We start from the raw sequence: 22,257 nt of genomic DNA on the forward strand, positions 1-22,257 counted from the left end.
ATTTATGCTGAGATAATTTTATCAATTTCTTCCGACTGTATTTTGTCGACCAACGAAATCAAAATATGCGCTTGTGGCAACCCTCGTTTTTGCCATTTAACAGAGTAGAGCCAACAATGTGTTTTGCCAAATACAGAAGAATGTATAATCAAGTTCATCAACCATTTTAACTTTTCTCTGAAGACACGTGCAGTGAAATCGTGCCGATCTATTGCAGTTTGACCTGGCAATAACGCAACTTTAATTTCATCCCATTTTGGATTACACGTAAACGTAATGAACAAATCTGGTTCTCCGTACGCACGCACAAAACTTATGGCGTCTTGAATATATTCTTGCATATGATGTGGGCTACCAATATATGACGATGGAAGAATCTATGCAATATCGATGTCGTTGATATTAGTTATTACATCTAAGTTACCAACAACAGCATCACGCAAATGAATGTATTCCTCAGCTCCAAGTTTCACTTGATTATACCTAATGTATCGTAATCGCTCGCTTTCAATTTTCGCATACATGTCAACGATATATTGATGAAACAGCTGGCGGCATCGGAGAATATTATTGTCTTCATTGGCACGAATCATTAACCGATATGCGTAGAAGTTCATCGCGCTCACTTTCTTGCTGGTTTCTGCACCTGCAAAGTAATAATATAATTAAGACAAAAAGAAATTAATCGCTCATAAAAATAAAATGTTAGGTAATGACATGTGTAGATTCTACCTGTTGCTGGATTTTTTTGTTTGATATTTAAATGATATCCATCTTCTCCTTTCCAAAATATCAATGGATATTGCAAAGCGTCGTAAGAGCGATGACTGTCTTCAATCGTATGTACTGTGTTATCTCTGCGATGGATTCGTATATCTCGACGTTCAAATGCGTCGCCAACCATAACAACTGAAACTTCATTAATGGTCGGTGCACTATATCGGCCCGAGTGCTGCCTAGGTGGTACTTTGTCTGCTTTGATGACGATCGTAAAGTTGTCGTTTTGCAGTCTGTTTGAAACGGTATTGAACAACTGGACCGACTGGTTGTGATTCTGTAAAAACAGTTCTAAAATACCCACAATTTCTCGCTCCTCTATCTTCTCGATATGGTTGTGCGTTTATTTGCTGCTCCTCATCACCCATGAAGTTGATTTGTAGAAATTTAGAATCGGTATCAGGCATCGGTATTAAAGAACCAATTGGATGATACACTTGGCCCTGAATCTTAAACATTGATTGAAAATTGCGACCACCCTCAATCTGAACGATTTTTGTTGCTCTAAATGATTTCATTTGAAAACACGAATTGAATTTGCGAATTTCACGCAAAAACAATATAGATTGAGATGTAGCTCCAGTCAGTAGTGTTTTCAATGGTTCTGGCGGCGAATTCAATAGTTGCAATACAACTTTTCTAGACGCGCAGCAGAAACCGGCCGATTCACCTTTGTATTTGAGTGCATGACAGTGTTGGCATTGTTTGTTCATAGTACCGATTACAATTTGTGAATGTGACGAAAAGTCGATGTCCGACTCATATTCAAACGCAAGGCGAAGAAGTGATGCACGTGTCAATGCGTGATTCACTTGCAAACGCTGTTGTTCACATGTTCTGAATGTGTCGGTGACTCGTTGAAGGGCCAGTCTTTGTATCAATGCATTAGCACGAAGGCGTTCGTTGCGTTGCCATCTGCCGGGCTGATTTGTGAATCTAAATCATCCAGGCCCCCACTTGAATGCATTCACAAAAATTCATTCAAATCGATCCAGCCGTTTAGTTGCAGAATAGATAAATAACCTAGATACCGACTGCAGCGCCATCTGCCGGGCTGATTTGTGAATCTAAACCATCCAGGGCGCCACCGAAACGCATACAAAAAAATTCATTCAGGTCGTTCGGGCCGTTTAGGAGGAGTTCAGTGACACACACACGTACAGTAGAATTCTATATATAAAGATATATATTTGTAAGTTCTCTTCTAATTTTGATTATATAAGTAATTTCTCTTGTAATTTTGATTTAATTATCGGAGCATTGCGTTGTTGTTGACATCGTAAAACTGGTTAGCCGGTTGTCACTTATTCTGTTTGTTTCTGCTATTGCTTTGTGCGTCGTAAACAAAGATGGATTCCCTCCTCCTCCCCTTTCGCTCTCCCGTACCATTCCCTCAGTGATGAGTACGGCTGAAGTTTATTCTCCATTTCATGTAATCCGTCACGTAAATGAAAGCCCACAAAAAGGGGAGATCAAAACGGAATGAAATTCCAGAGAATCGTAACTGACTCCATTACCGACTGGAAAGTGGCTATTAAAACGGGCTTTGATGATCGTCGTGCCGCTGCCATCGAAAACTGGGGCTGATGTATTGAACAGACGTCCCCTTCCGGTCCTCTTGTCGGGCCTTTTGCGCGTCCGCTCGAAGCACTCAAGTCTGCACATTTACACCTACTTAAAGAAGGTATATTCTCATCGTCGTTAGAAACTGAGGCAGTTTTTGTTACAACAGTGTTTCTAATTAGTTGGCATCATTAAGTGAGTGAAGTGAAATTCAGTTTTCCTGCAGATACAGTACGATATTTGCTTTACATGTGGCTATCATACGCATAAGACAATAAGTCTGAGCAAAGCTTAAAAGATTAACACGGCAGTCGTTCCTCTTGCAATACAGAGCTACGAAGCGTTAAAGAGGTTATAGCATACAGCTTATATTGTTTTTGACGCTCGGTCGCAGGTTCGAATCCTGTCTCGGGCATGGATGTGTGTGATGTCCTCAGGTTAGTTAGGTTTAAGTAGTTCTAAGTCTAGGGGACTGATGACCCCAGATGTTAAGTCCCATAGTGCTCAGAGCCATTTTAACCATTTGTTTTTGATGCTGTTGTTGTACCTGTGGAGTGACGAATTCTGTCCGAGTGTTCTCGCGATTGTTTTTTGTTGGGATAATGGAAAATGAATCAGCATTGTCAGAAGCAACATCATATGCATAAACGAAAATGATCCTATGATATCTTCCTATAACATCAACTGTTACTGATCTTGGGTATTACTAACCGCTTAGGCTGTATTTAGTCCTTTATTATTGGATCACTACCGTTTACGCGGCACTAAAAGCCACATCTGCAGGTGAACATCTGCATAAAAATCCAGAAGGAATAACAGCACTGAGACATACACTGGTACGGTAAATTATTTTAAGATTTAAAAAGAATTAAAAATATTAGAGACATTTACATGAGAATATCACATTCGTTATACAGACGTTCGGCAACGGCCTTGCCGCAGTGGATACACCGGTTCCCGTCGGATCACCGAAGTTAAGCTCTGTCGGGCGTGGCCGGCACGTGGATGGGTGACCATCCACTCCGCCATGCGTTGTTGCCATTTTTCGGGGTACACTCAGCCTCGTGATGCAAATTGATTAGCTACTAGACCGAATACTAGCGACTCCGATCAAAGAAAACCATCATAACAACTGGGAGAGCTGTGTGCTGACCACACGCCCCTCCTGTCCGCATCCTCAGCTGAGGATGACACGGCGGTCGGATGGTTCCGATGGCCCAATTGTGGCCTGAAGACGGAGTGCATTTTATACAGATGTTCACCTGAGGATGTGGCATTTAGTGACACGAAACGTAGTGGTCCTATAATAAAGGTTAAATACAGCTGAAGCGTTTATTAAGACCCAAGATGACTACTCGTAGCTGTGGTTGCCCAACCCACAAGGTTTTCTGCAATAGTTGTTAGCATTCTGAGAGATTGCATCGTTGCAAACCTACAAAACAATATGAACTATAACGGAGAAGCAAATACCACATCTACGTCCATATCTACACCCGACGACCTGCCTCCCGGTGTGTGGTTGCGGGTTCTTTGTCTACCAGTCACTTTCCTCATTTCCTGTTCAGTTGCGAATAGTCCACTGGAAGAACGATTGCTCTGAAGCCTTCGTGTCTGGTGGAACCTCTCTCATTTTATCTTCATGGACTTTTCGGGGGATAAAAATAGGAGGAAGTGACATGTTGGTTGACTTTTCCAGGAATGCATGCTCTCGGATCTGTAACAGTAAACACACACTGATGCAGAACGTCTCTCTTGCAACATCTGCGACTAGATTTGGCTGAGCATCTCCGTGGCGCTTTGGGCTTAGTAAATGAACCTGTCACGAAACGTGCTGTTCTCCTCTGGATCTTCTGTGTTTCCTCGATCAATACCATATGGCGCGGATCCAAGACTGCCGAATAATATTCAAATACTAGTCGAACGAGTATTTTGCAAACTTCTTCGTTCTTTAATGGACTACATTTCCCAGGGATCCTTCCAATGAAGTCTTTTGGCATCTGCCTTACCCGAGATTAATTTTATGATATAATTACACTTTAAATCGGTCCATACGCATACTCCTTCATGTTTAATGGAAATAAGTGCTTCCAGTGTCTGTGATTCAAGCTGTAATCGAACAATAGTCGGTGTTTCTATCTCTGTATACGCAGTACATAGAATTCATTTATGCTGAGCGTCAGCTGCCACTCCCTGCACCATGCGTCGATCTTCTGCAGCTTTTCTGCGATTTGCTACAATTTTCTATCGTTGTGACTTCTCTGTATACAACAGCATCATCCTCGGAAAGTCTCATGAAACTTCTGTCGAAATGCGCAAAGACCTTCATACACATTGCGCAACGAAATGGTCATATAACACTCCCTGCTGTATTCTCGAGCTTACTTTCACGTCTGAAATTTCTCTTCGTTAAGAATGACATGCTGTGTTCTGTTTTCTAGAAATTCTTCAGTCCTTTCACACAGTACGTCTGGTATTCCGTACGCCCGTATTTTCTTCATCAGGCGGTAGCCTAATGCGGACCTATATCGAAGGACTTTCAGAAGTCGAGGAGCAAGGTGTCTACCTTGGTGCCTTTCTGAGTTTTGTGGACATACAGAGCTGGATTTCGTTAGTAGGGAGAAGTACGAAAAGGTGTAGCGCATCTGTCAGAAAAACAGCATATAATGGATCGATTGTAGATGATCCCCATAGTTTTGGTGACTGGTGCTGATGTAAGATGCCAAGAGAATTCAAACTTGTGTTGCTAATACAGTAACACGTCGGTATTGCACTTGTCACCAAGCGTCATTGGAACTTAGATGGAGGCTGTCTGATGGATATCGTTCTCGCTAAACTCTGTTGGTTAAACTTACAGAACAAGTACTGTAAGCGGACGGACTAACATGTTTAAGGCCTTAAGCACGTATGCCACGCATGACTGAAGAGCAAAAGACAACGAACGTAAATGGCCTGAAAGACAAAGTGGGTGTTATTTTTGGTGCTTTTCTCACTAGCCCACTAGGGTAGGGAAGAGACAAAATGATGGATTATTACATACGAGGTACTCTCCGATATACATTATGTTGTGGTTCGATGAGCAATCTGTTTTTATCAGCACTAATGAAAACTCCCAGGAATTGTCTTCAGGTATAAAAATTTGTCGGTGCAGTTGCTGTGGGAGTCGATAAACTAACCAGATTAAAAAAAAAAAGAACGTCTTATCCAGGTGTTTGACACACACACTATAGATGAAATAATAGTGCCAAAAATACGTGGGGTAGTCATTAAGTTATATCGCGTTAACTGATTCTTCCATCTGGGTACAACAACATTACAATAAATGAAAAGCACTAATGTTTTTCTTATTTTCTCCTTTTATATTTATTTACCGTTAAACTTATGTTCTACAGGATTAATTTATTGAGTCAACTGTTTTTCGGCTCACAAGCCCATCATCAGACTAAAAATTTTTGAAAAAAACATTGAAAAGATGTTACACATCCAGATTGAGGCTCAAACAAACAGTAAACGGCTTCTCTGACAGTGTGATGATAATGCAATTTTAAAGTTAAAAGAATGAACAATACATAATTATTAAGGAAGCAAACAGGAATAAATGGCAATAAACTCAGAAACCGTTCCTGCACAACAGTTTTCATTAATGAACAAACTCAATAAAATTTTAAAAAATGACCAATATATAAACCTTATCACAATGAAGACAAGTAATTTTGTATGCCCCACTGGGCTGTGGTATTCTTAACATAGTAGGAAATCCTACAGTGGCAGGATTTCAGGGCTTTTGCTACGATCTGTGATATCTCTCCTAGCTAAGTTTTATATTGGTCAGTCAGGCAGAGTTATAGCAAAAAGGTTGGCTGAACATGAACGCAGCGAGAGATTGCATAATTATGAATCCTTATTCGCTGAGCATTTACTGAGTGAGGGCCACAACTACCAGCCACATCCCCACCACATCCTTCACAAAAAAGGGCTAACAATTCAACCTGTTGGAGCTCTTGAAATTAGCTAGCATTCCTCCCACATTCCTTATTTAATATTAAACGTCTAAACACTGTTCAGTACTTCCTCTCCCCTAAACGTTACCTAATACATTGTTTTCCATTGTGTCCCATAAGGCGTGTTTCTTTTTCCATTTCTTGTATTTATTTATTTTTATTTTATTTCGATTGCCTGTGTATTCCATAATTCTATAGTTACAATTATTAATTCTTTCTTTTAATTGGTTACTGTACCAGTTTCTATGTTTAACACCCCTTGAGGTAGTGTCCGCTAGTACTAATTGTATTTTATTGGGTTTGTTTATTAACAAAAGTTAAATACAAAGTATGTAGGCAGGCACGATCTAGAGTTAAGTGTTAGTGTTTTTCTTCTTTTCTCCTTTTATATTTAATTACCGTTAAACTTCTTCCCTTTTAAACTGATTTACCAACATACTGTCAAAGATGTCATTTACTGTGTGTTTGTGTGTCAACCTAGATGTGTAACATCTTTGCCAGTGCTGTTTACAAACATTGTAACTTCTTTTGCGATGATAGTTAGAGTCAGGTGGTGGTCCTGTACGCCGAAAACCAGTTAACTCCCTAAATCAGTCTTGTAGAACATAAACAATATAGTGATTTTCATTCATCAAAAAGTTTTCGTTATCATCTCGGAAAAATATAGATACGTTATTAATATTTTGCTTCTTTTGATTGTTTGCGGTCCTGTTGCATACTGAAATATCGTGACACAGAACCACAGCACGCCGCTAGAGCACACAAAACAAAATTGTGCCTTAATTCATTTTCTGAACGTAAAAGTAAACAATGGTGCACTGTCCGCTCGGAGTAAGTGGAAGCGCGTGAAAACGATGCACTACCGTAAAACACCAGGATTAGGTGGCACAGGCGCTTCCATTTTAGTCAGACAAGCCTGACCGATGATGGACGAAGGGGCAGGCCATCTCTCCTGTGAAGAATTGTAAATCACCAGGGAAGTGGGGGCCCTCGTTCTCCATGATTGAGATTGCACAATTGAAACGATGTGAAAAAATTGGAAATAGGCCAGCATACGATGTCCCGCACGATATTTTAAACATGACGGTACATCGCGACAGTACAGGCGCCAAAAGCCTGCCAGACAGAGGCAGTAACGGAAATGTTTCAATTGTGTCAAGCCTATCTAGGTTACTTTTTTAACAACTTAATTACCGTGAACGAGTCCTGGGGACCTAGAAACGACACAGAGGCTTCGTCCCGCCGCAATCCTCAGCAGGCCACAGCAGTCCACCCACCCCACCGGCGCCCCACACCGAACCCAGGATTACTGTGCGGTTCAGCCCCCAGTCCATAAAACAACTGGGAAAATTGCAGTTATTGGTGGGAGTGACAAGAAATCCTGTGAAACATTACTAAATGCTTTGTCTTACAATAATTCGGAATACAACCTGATAGGAATACTGGGTGATCAAAAAATCTGTATAAATTTGAAAAATGAATAAGTCACGGAATAATGTTGATAGAGAGGTAGAAATTGACAAACATGCTTGGAATGACATGGGGTTTTATTAGAACAAAAAAATTACAAAAGTTCAAAAAATGTCCGACAGATGGCGCTTCATCTGATCAGAATAGCAATAATTGGCATAACAAAGTAAGACAAAGCAAAGATGATGTTCTTTGTAGGAAATGCTCAATATGTCCACCATCATTCCTCAACAATAGCTGTAGTCGAGGAATAATGTTGTGAACAGCACTGTAAAGCACGTCCGAAGTTATGGTGAGGCATTGGCGTTGGATGTTGTCTTTCAGCATCCCTACATATGTCGGTCGATCACGATACACTTGCGATTTCAGGTAACCCCAAAGCCAATAATCGCACGGACTGCGGTCTGGGGACCTGGGAGGCCAAACATGACGAAATTGGCGGCTGAGCACACGACCATCACCAAACGACGCGCGCAAGGGATCTTTCAGGCGTCTAGCAATATGGGGTGGAGCGCCATCCTGCATTTTGGTTCTAATAAAACCCCATGTTATTCCAAGCATGTGTGTCAATATTTATCTGCCTGTCTACATTATTCCGTGGTTTATTAAGTTTTCAAATTTATACTGACTTTTTGATCACCCGGTATATTAGATTTAATGGTAACAAAGAACTTGAGCCGTCTGAGGATATCCACATCGAAACTAGTATTAGTGATCATGAGACAGTTGTAAGAAGAATGAATACCAAAGTACAAGTGGCAACTAAAACAAACAGAAAGATTTATATGTACAGAAAACCAGACAAAGGAAATGTAGAGTCATACCTCAATGAGAAACTTGAAACTTTTATTTAAGGACAGGAGCATATACAGGAACGATGTCTCAAGCTTAAAGGAATAGTTGACTATGCACTAAACAGATATGTAGCCAGTAGAACAGTTCATGATGGGAAGGATTCTCCATAGAATACAACTGTAAACGAAAGTCTAAACAAACAAAGATTACTGCATAATAGGTACGAAACGAAGCGTAGTGCTGTAGATAGAGAGCTGCTGAATGACAGTCGTTTGGCTGTCAAGAGAGCGATGGGTAAGACCTTTAGTGATTACCGTACCAGAATATTTTCGAATGATCTTTCACAAAACCCAAAGAAATTCTTGTCGTACGTAAAAGCGGTTAGTGGCACCAAAGTTAGTATCCAGTCCCTAGCGAATGAGACGGGAACTGAGGCTGAGGGTCCCAATGGTTCAAATGGCTCTGAGCACTATGGGACTTAATTCGGAGGTCATCAGTCCCCTAGAACTTAGAACTACTTAAACCTAACTAACCTAAGGACATCACACACATCCATGCCCGAGGCAGGATTCGAACCTGCGACCGTAGTGATCGCGCGGGTCCAGAATGTAGCGCCTAGAACCGCTCGGCCACGCCGGCCGGCGAGACTGAGGGCAGCGAAGCAAAAGTTGAAATGCTTAACTCCATTTTCATATGTTCCTTCACTAAGGAAAAATCTGGAAACGTGACCCAATTTAATTCTCGTAATACTGAAAATGTGAGTGAAATTCGTGTTAGTGCCAGTGGTGTTGAGAAAAAGCTGAAATTGTTAAAACTGAACAAAACTCCGGGATATGACGGAATTCCTTTAGGGTTTTAAGCTGGTTTGCGGTTGTGTTAGACCCTCTTTAAGCTATAATTTGTCGTTGACCCCTCGACAAAAAAACGTGCCCGCTATTTGGAAGGAAGGATAGTTCACACATGTTTAAAAGAAGTGTAATAAATGTCATCCACGTACTACGGACCAATGTCCTTGACATCAGTTTGATTCAGGATATTATAACGCATTATCAGCTCAAACATAATGAGATATATCGAACAAAATCGCCTTCTTCACGCATACATCGATCATATGGAACTCAACTCACACTTTTCTCACATCACATCGTGGAAACTTTGGATCAAGGCAGTCAGGTAATGCAGTATTTCTTGATTTCCGAAAAGCAATTGACTCAGTACCACAAAGTAAAATAGTATGTGGTATCAGACGAAATTTGTGACTGATCTGAAGATATTTTGGTAGGGAAGACGAAACATGTTATCTTGGATGGAGAGTCCACGACAAATGTAGAAGTAACTTCGGGTGTGTCCCATGGAGATGTGTTGAAACTTTTGCTGTTCATGTCGTACGTTAATGAACTTACGGGCAATACTAATAGTAGCCTCAGACTTTTCCAGATGATGCAGTTATTTGTAATTACGTACTGTCTGAAAGATGCGGCATAAATATTCAGTCAGATTTCAAAGTGCTGCCAGGATAGGCAACTTGCTTTAAATGATGAGAAATATAAAATTTTCCACTCCACAAAACGAAAAACACGTCTTTCGGTATCCTGTGACCATAATATCGAAGATTCACCGTTGGCATCGGCCAGCTCATGCAAATACCCGGGTGCAACGTGTAGTAGGGATGTGAAATGGAATGATAACTTATGCTCAGCTGAGGGTAAAATAGATGGTGGACTTCAGTTTATTCGTAGAATATTGGGAAAATGCAGTGAGTCTACGAAGGTGATTGCTTACAAATGATTCGTGCTACCTTTTCCAGAATACTGTTCATGGGGGACTAACAGAGGACGCTGACCGTATACAGAGAAAGGCATCAGGAATGGTCACAGGTTTATAGTGATCCGTAGAAGACTGTAACAGAGATGCTGATGAAACTGAACTGGCTTGCTCTTGAAGGTAAACATAAACTATCGCGAGCAAACCTACCTACAAAGATTCAAGAACCGGCTTCAGATGATGACTCTAGGAGTACTAGAAACCCCTAAGCATCGCTCCCGTAGGAATCGTGAGGACAAGGTTATATTCATTACAGCACGCACGGAGACATTTAAACAACATTCTTTCCGTGCTACATACGTGAACAGAACGGAAAAAAATCCCTAACAGGTGGTACAATGGGACGTAACCTCCGCCATACCCTTCAGTGATTTGCAGATGAAGTAAAAGATTAGGTCGTGAAACGGAGACTTGCTGAAATGAAATTGGAAAGGCAATGCAGGAGGAAGTAGGGTGGGAGTTGTTTGAAAGAGGCAGTAGTTGCCACAATGATGAACGTGTTGACTGAATCAAGTCATAAAGATTTTCAGTATTTTAATCTGTCAGAAACTCCTAGTGGAAAGAACGTTCGTAAGTGACGTTATGCACGGGTGACGTGGCACGAAATGTACACAAAAAGCGACTGATGTAACGAAGAATCACTCAATTACCTTCAAGGACAGAGAACAGAGGAAACCGTTTATTCAAGAATCTTTGGTGAATGGCCACTAACACTAGTCCAGTATTGGGAAGCATATGTGCAAATACTGTTATAATTTGTACACTCCTGGAAATTGAAATAAGAACACCGTGAATTCATTGTCCCAGGAAGGGGAAACTTTATTGACACACTCCTGGGGTCAGATACATCACATGATCACACTGACAGAACCACAGGCACATAGACACAGGCAACAGAGCATGCACAATGTCGGCCCTAGTACAGTGTATATCCACCTTTCGCAGCAATGCAGGCTGCTATTCTCCCATGGAGACGATCGTAGATATGCTGGATGTAGTCCTGTGGAACGGCTTGCCATGCCATTTCCACCTGGCGCCTCAGTTGGACTAGCGTTCATGCTGGACGTGCAGACCGCGTGAGACGACGCTTCATCAGGTCCCAAACATGCTCAATGGGGGACAGATCCGGAGATCTTGCTGGCCAGGGTAGTTGACTTACACCTTCTAGAGCACGTTGGGTGGCACGGGATACATGCGGACGTGCATTGTCCTGTTGGAACAGAAAGTTCCCTTGCCGGTCTAGGAATGGTAGAACGATGGGTTCGATGACGGTTTGGATGTACCGTGCACTATTCAGTGTCCCCTCGACGATCACCAGAGGTGTACGGCCAGTGTAGGAGATCGCTCCCCACACCATGATGCCGGGTGTTGGCCCTGTGTGCCTCGGTCGTATGCAGTCCTGATTGTGGCGCTCACCTGCACGGCGCCAAACACGCACACGACCATCATTGGCACCAAGGCAGAAGCGACTCTCATCGCTGAAGACGACACGTCTCCATTCGTCCCTCCATTCACGCCTGTCGCGACACCACTGGAGGCGGGCTGCACGATGTTGGGGCGTGAGCGGAAGACGGCCTAACGGTGTGCGGGACCGTAGCCCAGCTTCATGGAGACGGTTGCGAATGGTCCTCGCCGATACCCCAGGAGCAACAGTGTCCCTAATTTGCTGGGAAGTGGCGGTGCGGTCCCCTACGGCACTGCGTAGGATCCTACGGTCTTGGCGTGCATCCGTGCGTCGCTGCGGTCCGGTCCCAGGTCGACGGGCACGTGCACCTTCCGCCGACCACTGGCGACAACATCGATGTACTGTGGAGACCTCACGCCCCACGTGTTGAGCAATTCGGCGGTACGTCCACCCGGCCTCCCGCATGCCCACTATACGCCCTCGCTCAAAGTCCGTCAACTGCACATAAGGTTCACGTCCACGCTGTCGCGGCATGCTACCAGTGTTAAAGACTGCTATGGAGCTCCGTATGCCACGGCAAACTGGCTGACACTGACGGCGGCGGTGCACAAATGCTGCGCAGCTAGCTCCATTCGACGGCCAACACCGAGGTTCCTGGTGTGTCCGCTGTGCCGTGCGTGTGATCATTGCTTGTACAGCCGTCTCGCAGTGTCCGGAGCAAGTATGGTGGGTTTGACACACCGGTGTCAATGTGTTCCATTTCCAGGAGTGTATATAGAAGACATTGAGACTATTAGTAGATAACGAGATGGGTCCAGGCCGATTAGTCTATTTCCATTGCATACCAGTTTTCTAAACTCAATTCAACTTCACATGGATGGCCTTTCAAAGATTGCCATTTGTGTTTCTTAAGCTCCTTTCCTGCACATGCCTTTGGGAAACAACGGCTTCTTACGACCTTAGCTCTGAATTTCTTCGATGCCTACAGCAGGACTATATGTTAAGGACTCCATTGACCGGGGAGAGAATTCTAGAGTAGGTCGTACTAACGTCTTTGGTTAACAGAGTCACTGATTTTACCAGAATTCCATCAACGAACCTATCTTCCATTCAAATTTCAGGCGTTCATCCCTTGTCTTACGGTTCACATCACTCTCCGCAAGTATTCTTGCGATGTGATTGTCTCCAAAGGTTAACTATTCAACCAGAGACTTCCTTTTACTTCTTTATGGCTGTTATCTATCATTTTTTACACACTTAAGGATGACTGGTGTTGGAACTTCAAGGAGAAACACTGAATCGTTCCCCATTTACTTACAGTCATACAGTGACACAGTGCTTCATGTAGACAAAAGCATCACTAGCAGTGACTCTATCTGATAAATCGTTGTCGTATAGTGAAGTCATGCTGTCCTACTTCGATTCCTGCGGCCTCACCTCATATTTCTTTCGCTTCTGTTCAACATCCGTATTGGGTTAAGTTTTACCGATCAAAAGTTCTTTGAGAAAGCCACATACTTTTACATCGTAGCTACTTGTCGAAGCTGTGGTATAGTGTGAAACCTGTCCGCAATTTCTAATTTTTTCAGTGACTTGTCCGTGTGGCAATCGATCTACCGGTTAGCAAATTGCTTGCGTTTTTCCGCAGCGTAACGTAACAGCGCAAACTACGCCGTTTTAGACTACTATTTTACTATGCTTTTTGGAAAGCTACTGAATTAAGTGGACACATTAGCAACGTGAAAGCATGTACAAAATCTATACCGATAAAGTGTCCCCTGTTATCAACGCTGTTTGACGTACTAGCACATCAGCACTCACAATAGAGGCGCAGACATGAATTAACATAGGAAAGCATCCGCAGTAGCAGTAAAGGGATATTTAACTACCACTGTAATTAAGTGGTAGTTGTGTGACATGCATTAATCAAAAATGTTTCGCCAGTAAATTGTTATAAGCCGTGAACATCGTTAATGCTACAGAAGCTTTCAATAAAATAGCTGCAGTAATCCTCACATGATAAAATGCACCTGACGTTAGCAGAGACATTTACCATTTTGAAATACAAAGCTCCGGCACGTTACGTGATACTTTTTATTTAATATCATGTAAGTGTATTTATATCGAGATTTACTAGTTTAAAGAAAGCAAGAAACAGAATGAAATTTTCACTATGCAGCGGGGTGTGAGCTGATATGAAACTTCCTGGCAGATTAAAACTGTGTACCGGAGCGACCTTTACCTTTTGCGAGTAAGTACTCTACCATGTGAGCTACCCAAGCACGACTCACTACCCGTCATCATAGCTTTAATTCCGCCAGTACCTTGTCTTTTACCTGAGATTGGAAGGTAGGAAACGAGATACAGGCGGAATTACAGCTTTGGGGACGGATCGTGAGTCGTGCTTGGGTAGCTCAGAAGGCTGAGTATTTGCCTGCGAAATGCGAATGTCCCGATCTTGAGTCTCAGTTCGGCACACAGTTTTAATCTGCTAGGACGTTTCACTCTATAGTTTTGAAGATTTTACGCGTAGTTTAACTAAGGATGGATTACGTTACATTCTTGTCTAGTAGATATCTCCTCGTTAATCATTTTCAAAAATAAACAGTTACCCAGTATGTAAGTTTTAATTATCATGGATCCCAAAGAGCATGGCAGCAATCACTCTTAAACTGTAATGAAAGGTTGAAACAGTTGCGTCGTAAAATGGAATTAGCTGAATTTTTCCGTGGTATGGCTGTTCATGGTGAAATAGAGCATACAAATGCTAACGATCGTTTTTAATCCCCAGTATAAGATTTTTGATACATTTCTAACAGTCCGTTCGTGTCCATGCATTGTTGTACACAAAGATAATGACACTTCGCAAATATGAAAGAAACCATGAATTTACTGAGTACTCCATATCTATTATTCACACAGCCATACATGGTGTATTGTAAAAGATTTTTTTCACCAGGAAGAAAGACAGTACTGGTAAATATAACTGTGGAATTTGGATTTCAAGTGACTCCACTGCAGCTGCAGCCATATACACTCCAGTAGCACGTTTTGTCACCAACATTTCGACATTAACTTCGCTATTACGTTACACATTTTTCCCTTACAATGAAACATATCTAACACATTTTTAATCCTTTCGCGTCAAATTTCCAACAGAATGCCTATCGCGACTGTTAATAAGTGTGGCTGTAAAGTAAGCTTACCGGACAATATATTAGACATATTCTTGGAAGAGCACAGTAGTCACTTTGGAGCGCTGCAGAAAGTGTAGATCTGGTACCAGGCGGTCATTTGGGCACCATCTGCCGACCTGCAAGTGGTGTGTATATGCTAGTCAACTATATGGAATTGGCGCCGTAAGAAAGATCGACAGGGAGACATAACAGAATGACACAAAGCAACTACTGCTTTTTGGACGTGCCGACGACCACACGCTAAATGAAGTTACATGTATTATTCGTGTGTCAATGATGACTGTCCAACGTGCCTACAACGAATAGTTTTCTATTTGCAGTCATGTAAGACGACTTTAGGACGTGGGCATACAAAAATCCTAACCGACAGAGAAAAGGCGAGTGTCATACCATCTCAAAGACAATCGTTTTTCGATGTGTACTGTAATCAGAAGAGTCAGTAATTCATCTCTTATCACACGGTAAGTTATGTACTCGTGGTCTAAAGCAGTACTTCCTTCGGCGACATATGCTAAAGTTGGAAACGTGCAGAGTAATTTAGCATGGACCCTGCGCAAGGATGACACGCAAAATAAATAAAAAAATGTGGGTAGTGTTTCTGATTAGTAATCAAAACATCCTGGGCCTCGATTTCGAACCTCGCCAATGCTTAAATGCTGAAAGAAAATCTTCAGCATTGGCGGCCGAGGTCTACCGTTCTACCAACGCCCTTCTCAAAGACGGCGGAGGAGTGGCGAGACGTCCTTGAAATGGGAAACTGACCCTAAAAGGCTGAAGAATCAGCAATGATCAACGGTACGAGGATGCAGAAGAATGAAAACCGCTGCACTGAATATACATAAAGGGTCTCCACAGGACACGTGGACTATAAATGAAAGAAAGGTTATGATGATCTCTCCAATGGCGAAATGTTCTTGGTAAGTCCCCCATTCGTATCTCCCAGAGGGGGCCGTCAAGGGGGATATGACTACGAGGCCGGCCTAAGTGGCCGAGCGGTTCTAGGCGCTACAGTCTGGAACCGCGCGACCGCTACGGTCGCAGATTCGAATCCTGCCTCGGGCATGGATGTGTGTGATGTCCTTAGGTTATTTAGGTTTAAGTAGTTCTAAGTTCCAGGAGACTGATGACCTTTTTGCAGTTAAGTCCCATAGTACTCAGAGCCATTTGAACCATTTTTGACCAAGAGAAAAAGATGGAATAACTAACGAGTCGGAGCATGGAATGTCAGAAGTCTGAATTTAGTACGAAAACTAGAAAATCTGAAAAGTTAAATGCAAAGGCTGAATCTAGATATAGTGAAGGTCAGAGAACTGAAATAGAAAGAAAACAAGGATTTTCGGGAGGGTATAGGATAATATGAACAGCAGCATAAAATGGTATAACGCAGGTAGGATTCGTTATGAACAGAGCGATGGAGACTGAGCAACTGTAAACATTTCAGTAACACACAAAATGTATTCGCAGTTGCGTTTGTGTACAACCATCAGCTGTGTAGTGGAATACGTTACCTTTAAGAAAACTGGTGACCGCTTAGAGTCTTGTTGATAATTTGTGGGTGGAAGGAGTAAATACTGGGTGCTAGCTTAAATTCTGTCAAATATCGACTTAACGAAGACGTATAATGAATACTGCAGTGCTTGCACTGTGATATCGGGTGACAGTCGGGGTTTGCATAGTAATTTGAGCAAGATTATGTTTGTAGAGGTACAGCTTGTACTTGAGAGTTCGAATAAATTTACGACCTACCAGCTAGATTAAATAACTGAATGGTTGTCCATTGTTACCCATAATAGCTATATGTTTGATTTACGAAATCACTCACCGCGTCCCGTCCAGATATCCCACATGAAGTACTTTAAAACATTTATGGTCACCGACCAGTGACACAGTGATATAAAGTTTCATTTTTCAATTCCAAAAAGTTTTGGTCAGTTTATTTAAATTTTCGTGACCGTAGATCGCCATATTAGTGGTCAGCGCTAATTGATGACGGATCTGGGGTCGAGTCTGGATGAGTGATAGTTGGTTATCAGGGGCACAGTTACGAACAACACAGCATGCAATGCTATAACAGTTTATTTATTTAACCTGACAAAATTATGCCATTAGGCCCTATCTTATATGTGACCAGTTTTAGTGTCCCTGTGAACGAAATTATTTGTTGTTCAGAACTGTTCAATTTGCAGACAACGGTGTAAATTTAAAAATGCGAAACACGCATGAGTTCACTTCTGATGTATCTTATATCGACTCAGTGAGTTGCTAATGACTGCTGCTGATATGGGCAGTTGCGATATAATTGTAACAAATCAAAGCGAATAAGGTGCCAGCCCTGATACTACAGTTTGTGTACACGGAATATGCCTGCAGATTAGCGTCTTATCTAATTCGTATTCGACGAGCAGCCAACGTAACACTAAAATACTGCAGTTCACTTCTGTGCATGTGTAGGTTAAAGTTGAGGATGCACACCATAACACACCATTATATCTAATGACCGTTCACAGCAAGATCCTAGTGCATATCATAAACTGAGACACAGCATTCCTGGAGAAAGATTTTCTCAAAGTAGTAGCTCGATTTCGCGAAAGATGATTCGTTTGAATTGCAGATCGCAGGGACAGATAGATTCTCTCTCCATTTATTTCCGAAAGGCATTCGACACCTCTGACATTTTACTAACGTTACATATATAGTGAATTATTTTTCATTTCTTACGTAAATTCAGTACTTTACAAATGATTTTAGGTTCAAGGTCCAGCCACATTAATGTGACCATCGCGTATGTTCGAATCAACATGCAGTAACCACTTACAGAAGGCACGAGGCAGCACTAGCAGTGGAGGTTACGTTAATCTATCTGGGGGACGAGATGAAACAGTGCAGTCGTTGTTGTAATGCCGAAACGGAGCCATTTATCCGACGTCTAGCATGGGATGATCATTGCCTTTCAGGTCAAGGGTGAAAGCATTTCCGAAACGGCTAAGTTAGTAAAATGTTCGCATGCTCTGCCGGCACCTTACAGAACCTCAATGGCACTCTTCCTGCACACATCTGTAATGTTTATGTGTCGTATCGAACTATACAGGCAAAACAGTAGGCGTACACCAAATGTATACATCTCACACCATGTAACGCCGCCTCTAGCATTGATAATGGCCTTCATGCTACGATGTATTCCGTACCCAGCTGAATCAGCTCACTCGTGACTACACCCCGTACAGGTACCAGACTGTGGTGTTGTTGACAACAACAGTTTTACCCGACGTCCCAAATGTTCCCGTACATCTGCAGTGACGGTAATTTGGAAGGCCAGACGAGGTGTGATAAGGTGCCTGTACGTTAAACTAGAACGTATTTGCTCAGCCTTGTGAACACGATTGTTACCGACTGGGAGGATAGAAGTGCCCGCAACATACTTATTACGAAGTTGCAGAAAAGGGAGCACTACTTGTTCACCGAGAATGTTGAAATCATCCGAGTCCATGTTCACAGTAACCTGAATGAGTGGGTCAGAGTCATGGGTTGAAAAACATCCCCAACATCATCAAATCGACTCCAGCCTAAAATACATCACTAAGACATAATTTGGGCAAAACGCCTTATTGAGCTGTCTGCGCACTCAATGTATTGCATCGTTTGGTAAGAAACCAACCTTGACTCATTGGATCACACTACACTCCTGAAAACATTTGTCTTTGAGAAGTTGTGAAATTCGTCTTTGGGCCCTGTCGGTTGGGTTAACATCTTTGAACGATTATTGTTCGTAAATCGTCTTACATCGATGTGCATGGTACACTGTTCCTTGTAGACACATTCGACAGTCTGCACTGAATTTTAGTCATCCGTCTTCTGCCTACGCTGGTGTGGCCTGGCACGAATTGCTCTCCAAGGCCAACCTGTTCATCTCAGAGTAGCACTTGCACACTATGTCATCAATTATTTGCTGATCGTATTCCGATCTCTGACTTCCCCTACAGTGTTTTCCCTCTAGTTCAAAATGGTTCAAATAGCTCTGAGCACTATGGGACTTAGCTTCTAAGGTCGTCAGTCGCCTAGAACTTAGAACTACTTAAACCTAACTAACCTAACGACAGCACACACATCCATGCCCGAGGCAGGATTGGAACCTGCGACCGGAGCGGTCTCGCGGTTCCACACTATAGCGTCTAGAACCGCTCGGCCACCCCGGCAGGCATTCCCTCTAGTACCATGGAGGCTATTCCCTGATGTCTTAACACATGTCCATACGGTCCTTTCTTCACTGATTCTGCAGGAAGCTCCTCATTCCCTATCTTTTCAGTGCACTTAATTTTCTATATTCTTTTTCTGCCCCTGTTTTCCCTTTGTTCACGATTCACTACCATAAAATGCTGTGCTCCAAAAGTACGTTCTCAGGAATTTCTTCTTCAAAAGTAGACCTATGTCTGATACGATAAGACCTCCTTAGGCCAGGAATGCCATCTTTGCCCGAGATAGTCTCCTTTATATGTCCTCCTATCGTCGTCCATCATGGGTTATTTTGCTTCCAAGGTAGTAGAAATCCTTAACTTCGTCTACTGTATGACCACCAATTTTTATGTTAAGTTTCTCGCTGTTCTTATTTCTGCTAGATCTAACTACTTTTGTTTTTCTCTAGTTTACTCTCAATTCATATGATATATACTGTAGATGGTTCATTCCTTAACAGATCCTGTTATTCTTCTTCACTTTCACTGAACACAGGAGTGCCATCAACGAAATTTATTGTTGATATCCTTTCAACCTCAATTTTAATACACACTTTTGAACTTTTCTGTTACTTGCACCATTGATTCTTTGATGTACAGATTGAAGAATAGGGGTGAAAGGTTGCTTCCCGCCTTACAAATTTTTTAACATGTTTTACGTGGTTGAAGACGTTCCACTCTTCTGCATATTATTCCTGTTAGCAGCTTTGGTGCATAAAGAGTTAAGCTGATTGTGCAATAGTTCTTCACAACTTATTTGCCCTTTCTATCTCCAGAATGAAGAGGATATATTTTTCTAAGAGTTTGACAGTATGTGGTCAGTCTCATAGATACTTCACATAACTTGATTAGTCACTGGCTTCCCATTTCCCCATTATCATTAGAATTAATAAATACAAATTTTAATTTAGGAAATGGGACATTTGTTGAAAAAGACAAACCTAATTTAGAATTTGGTCTTCTTATAATTTTTGAGCAAAAATATCCTTTGTTTGTTTCAATTCATGATATAGGAATTCTGGATTTAGAAATAAATGTTGCTGATTAAAATCGTAATTTGGTAATTTTTATGGAGCTACTACAAAAATTAATTTAGAAATGAATTAAAAATTTTACTCTCTACAAATTTTAATCTTTATAAATGAATACAATTGAAGGCTATCAATATTACCCTTTTTCAGTGACTGAGAAAAATGGCAACAACTTGAATATTTTTAATGAAGAAATAGAAATTAATATAGATATAGGAGATGGTTGGGATCAACCTAATCAGGCTCAACTTCATATGAGATTCAGTCTTATTGGAGCTGATGGAACAGGTTACCCTACATCAGATGAAAATCAAATAAAAATTAATTGATAAATCATTGCAAAATTATTTAATTTTGCACCTATAAGAAAAGAAAATAATATTTGTCATGAATAGAACATTCTTTTATTTCTTCATAATTTTACTAAATTTAACTTCATCCCCTTCTGATTAATTGATATGAAAGTGATGTGGGATGGGGATTTAAATGTAATTTTTACTTGGAGCTCCAGGGCAAATGAAGACATTCTTAAATGATTTGATAAAAATGATGCTGGGCTATAAATAAGGGTTACACTACCAAAAGAAGCAAAAGTGGTTGTTGAAAATACTGAAAGTAGAATACCTATTGTTAAACATGACCCTCATTATGAACTTGAAGTAGAGCATGAAAGAACCATAAATCCTAAAATACCAATATCTTTCTTTGAATTACAAACTATAGAAATAGCTGGGTTGAGTAATAAAAATTTTTTTTGAGTTAGACACAGTAAATCATTAGAGTTCAGCAAGGTTTGATATGCCTTATTTTAATTCTGTTGTTTCCCAAACAATGCATAAAAATCATTTGGTTGGTTCTTCTTTATTTGATAATGTTAAATTAGAGAATATTTATTTAATGGAAGGAATGAATTTTTCTTTGAAGAGATATGGAATTTCTTAAAAGTTGACAATTCATTTCATGATTTTAAACAAGCTACACAGATAAAAAGGGACAAACATCCTGATTCATTTATTAGGAATTATCCTATTTATGTCATAAATATGACTCAAAGAAAAACGATTATGAAAAAACTACTAGGAACACTGTGCTACTTTTAATGATAAAATTCATAATGATATTTTATCTTATATAGTTTTCTATCAAAAAGAAGGATTTGCATAGCACAGGGTATACATAAGAATTTTTAATTTTTAGTTTTTTTGGTTATTAACTGACAATCACTTGTAGTAATATATAAATTCTGATGAAATTTTTTAATATATTTTGTAATTATAATTCTCTTTTAATATTTTTGATCAGTTACCATCATCAACATCTTAAACAAAACAGATGCAATGATCAAGATCTATAAGGCAATTCATTGTTTTTTAAGTTATAAAAACGGAAGTGTTTAATTTTTCAATTTCTTCCCATATTTCTATAACTGTTTCCTTATAATTTGTCTATTCACATTCATAATTGCATTCTTTTTTTAAAAAAAAAATATATATCATCATGATCATCATAGGTTTCAAATGCGCTATAATTAAATAAGGTTTAAAATAACATTTGGAAATAGTACATTTAAGTTGTTTCTCTTCTGGTTTATTAAAATATTTAATCAAATTTAAATGCATCATATACATTACTCTTATTTTATGTTTTATTCTAATTTAGAAGATAAAAAATTTATTAGATTTTAAAATGACACATTAAAAATAATTTATTTTTAAAATGTTTTTCTCTTAACCCTGAAAATCTTAAATTTTGTTCATGCATGAGATTTTTTTCATTTGAAAATTATTATTTAACAGTCTTTCATTCATTTTTATATTTGATGAATGATTTATAATTGACTAATTTTTAGTCATTTCACATTCAGTAAAAATTAATAAGCTGCTGATATTTAATTAATTTTATTCAAGAGATTAGATTAAATTTCATATGTTTAGGGTTTCTGTTTGTTGGGTCTGGGGAATGGGAGAA

General features: G+C 40.6%; 1 long non-coding RNA gene and 1 other non-coding gene across 2 annotated transcripts in view; both read left to right on the top strand.

The window, feature by feature from the left end:
* The window catches only part of LOC126278476 (uncharacterized), a 211,573-nt gene that overhangs the window by 63,631 nt on the left and 125,685 nt on the right, over positions 1-22,257 (top strand). The window lies entirely within an intron of this gene.
* Positions 15,519-15,627, top strand: LOC126279758 (U6 spliceosomal RNA). The gene has a single exon (XR_007551210.1). It is a non-coding gene; the product is annotated as a U6 spliceosomal RNA (small nuclear RNA).

This window comes from Schistocerca gregaria, chromosome 6 (genome assembly GCF_023897955.1).
Source record: "Schistocerca gregaria isolate iqSchGreg1 chromosome 6, iqSchGreg1.2, whole genome shotgun sequence".
NCBI classification, from domain to species: Eukaryota; Metazoa; Arthropoda; class Insecta; order Orthoptera; family Acrididae; genus Schistocerca; species Schistocerca gregaria.